The sequence below is a fragment of the Myotis davidii genome, unplaced genomic scaffold, assembly GCF_000327345.1.
Source record: "Myotis davidii unplaced genomic scaffold, ASM32734v1 scaffold456, whole genome shotgun sequence".
Taxonomy (NCBI): Eukaryota; Metazoa; Chordata; class Mammalia; order Chiroptera; family Vespertilionidae; genus Myotis; species Myotis davidii.
Window position 1 is genome coordinate 809,629 of NW_006287375.1, and position 3,272 is coordinate 812,900.

At 49.3% G+C, this 3,272-nt stretch overlaps 1 long non-coding RNA gene across 1 annotated transcript in view; it reads right to left on the bottom strand.

The window, feature by feature from the left end:
- The window catches only part of LOC107182368, a 56,759-nt gene that overhangs the window by 14,071 nt on the left and 39,416 nt on the right, over positions 1-3,272 (bottom strand). The gene's annotated exons all lie outside the window — the stretch shown is intronic.

Consider the following 3,272-nt stretch of genomic DNA (forward strand, 5'->3'; position numbering starts at 1 on the left):
CTTTTTTAACAGAATAGGAAATGAATGGAAAGATACCCTGACATTTTAACAGTGGCTGTCTCTAGCTGGTAAGACAATGAATGATTTACAATTTTTCCCTTTCTGCTTACCAATAGTTTCTAAACTATCCATAATATACACAAATTACTTTTTCTTTATCATGGTAAAATATGCATAACATAAAATTTACCATTTAAAAAAATTTTAGGTGTGCGATTCAATGACATTAAGTTTCATGCTCATGTTGTTATGCAGCCATCACTACCATGCAGCTCTAGAACTTTTAGATCATCCCCAACATAAACTCTGAACTTCTGAAACGAATCCCCCACTCCCTGCCACCGCCAGTCTCTGGCAATCACCATTCCACTTTCTGTCTCTACGAACTTGACTAGGTACCTGGCATGAGTGGAATCAAACAATACTTGTCCTTTTGTGTCTGGCTTATTTCACTTCTTGGCATAATGTTTTCAAGGTTCATCCATGTGGTAGCATGTGGCAGAGTTCCATTCCTTTTTAAGGTTGATTAATATTCCATTGTGTATATGTATTCCATTCACCTGTCAATGGACATTTGGATTGTCGCCACCTTTTTACTGTGAATAATGCAGATATGAGAATGGGTGTACAAGCATCTTTTTGAGTCCTTGCTTTCAATACCCAGAATTAGAATTGCTGGGTCATATGATCATTCCATGTGTATTTTTTTAGGAACTATAGTCATAGTGACTGTATCATTTCACATTCCCACCAGCCATGCACAAGTCTAATTTCTCCACATCCTTGCCAACACTTGTTATTTCCTGGTTTTTGATAAAAGCTATCCTAAAGGGTGTGAAAAAGTATCTCATTGTGGTTTTGACTTGCACTTCCCTAATCCAAACTACTTAAACACATTTTTAAAATATGTTTTTATTGAATTTTTGAGAGAGAGAAAGGGAGAGGGATAGAAAGAAACATTGATCGGCTGCCTCCTGCACGCCCCCCACCCCCACCCCCACTGGGGATCGAGCCCACAACCTGGGCATGCACCCTGACTGGGAATCAAACCGGTGACCTCTTGGTTCATGGGTCGACACTCACCACTCAGCAACACTGGCTGAACCAAACTATTTATTTTTTAACCCAGTTCTGTCTGAATCAAATCCTTTGTCCTTTATTTCTTGACAATATGGACCTTTCTCCCATCTTCTCCTTTTTGTATTTATTCTCTGCATAATTTTTTAAAAATATGTTTTTATTGATTTCAGAGAGGGGAAGGGACTTGCATCCCTCTACTGAACTCCTCTGATGTGCCAGGCGGGAGGCTCCGAGATGAGCGTGGCCTGGTCTTTGCCCTCGGATTTCGGCCTCTGTTAGGAACAGTTACACCCTGAGTGTGGGCACACTGATGAAGTGGCATGTGAGCTGGCCTCAAGGGATGAGATGTTTGCAGGTGTGCAAGTGCAGAACGAAACTGGGCTGTGGCGACACTGATCACAACGGCCATGATGTAAGCACTTGTTTGTCTATGTCTGTCCTCCCTATTTTCCTATAAACTTCACGAGGGCAGGGCCAGGTGGTCTTGCTCCCTGTAGGACCCCACTATGCCCAGCACCGGCAGATTAAAATGAATACTTGCTGAATAAAAGATGTCTCCTTCCAGAATGTCAACCGTGAGAGGCAGACAGCGCGGCTGTTCTCCATGGCACAGGGGCTGGAGGGAAGCATCACACAGACAGTGGGGACAAGAGCATGTCAAAGACTGCACCACAGGAGCCAGTGGGAAGGAGAGTTTGAAGATCCAGGTTTGAGAGAACTGGAGGCCGTGATTGCTGGTCAGTGGCCCTGGAGAAAGGGGAGATCCTAGGATGCAGGCTCAGTAGAAGGAGAGGGGTCTCTCTTTTTGTGAGACTCGGATGGCCAATACGAAAAAAACAAACAGGAAATGCCAGTGGCTCACAAGGATGTGAGCACTTGGAACTCTCATACACCGACGGAGAGAGCGTCCTTCCTGCTGTCATTCTAGGCTTCAGACAGCCTCTGGGTGCTGATTGGTTCTGGTAACCCTTTGGGCCAATCAAAGGAACCCCAACATCTGCACTTAGGCTATCAGACATGAAATGTTCTATGTCCAGAGCAATTTCCCAGAAGGGCCTAAATACATGGGACTTGGTGCAATCGAGAGCCCAGAGTTGGCTCTGTGCTCACCGGCCTCCAAAATGTCAACTTTGCCCACGTGCCTCCTTGCCCCTCCTCTCAGGTCACGTAGCTGGCAGGACTTCAGTCAACAGAAGGTGGACCCTGCTCTTTTCAAAGGGCACACGGGACGGGCACTGACAAGCTCGCTCCACCCCCACCCCTGAGCCGGTGCTGCCTGAGGGGCCTTCATGTGCTCCCAGTCGGGCACCAGCATCCTACCTCCGGCTACCGGCCCAAGACTCAGTGCACAGGCCCCTCACCCACCAGGCAGGCAGCACATGTGCCACTCAGAGCCCACACAGGGCAGCTCTGCTTGACACCCGCACAGCTTAAGTCTGAGGGAAGGAAAATGTCGACTCGGTGTATTTTTAATGTATCTTCCTTCTCCGGTTGGAGGATGTTGTCACTGAGTTACCAAATGCCACTTGCTCACTTCGGGGGAACACAGACAAATCCAGAGGCAAGGGTGCCATGAAGGGGACTTAGGACAAGGAGGTGTGCAGTCAGGAGAGATGGGATGCTCTCACTCCAAGTGCTGCAGGAGCTCAGAATCGAGAGGGTCAAGTAGGGGTGGGGTGGGCAGGAAAGATCCTGGAGCAGGGCCCCCAAGGTGGGGAGCAGAGGATAGAGGGTGAGGAAAACAGCAACTGGAACCTGTACGCAAACCCAACAGGACACAAGAGCTGGCCAGGCCTAGACCCTTGTGGGAGAGCCCCACTGGCTGCCCTTTCACCCGCAGACAGCAGGCCTCCTTCAGCCCCACTCAGGCCCCCGAACACACTCCACTGTCCCCAGCCTGACTACAAGCCCCACATGAGCTGTGTCCCATTCACACTGGCCTAGAAACTGGGAAGTACCTGGCATGGGGCCCCTCCACTTCCTCCACATGATGGCCTGGGGCTTGGGGGGGACCAGCACAGGGTCATTTTTGTGGTCAGGAAATGTCTGCGGCAGCTGTGGACACCACGGGCCTTCCCTGGGCCCTTCTGAAGTGGAGGCCACATTCCCAGTGATTCTCAACTGCCTGAATTCCAGCTCCAATCTCTTGCTTCTTCCTGGTACGCTTGGTGTGTGTGCGGGGGGGGGGGGGG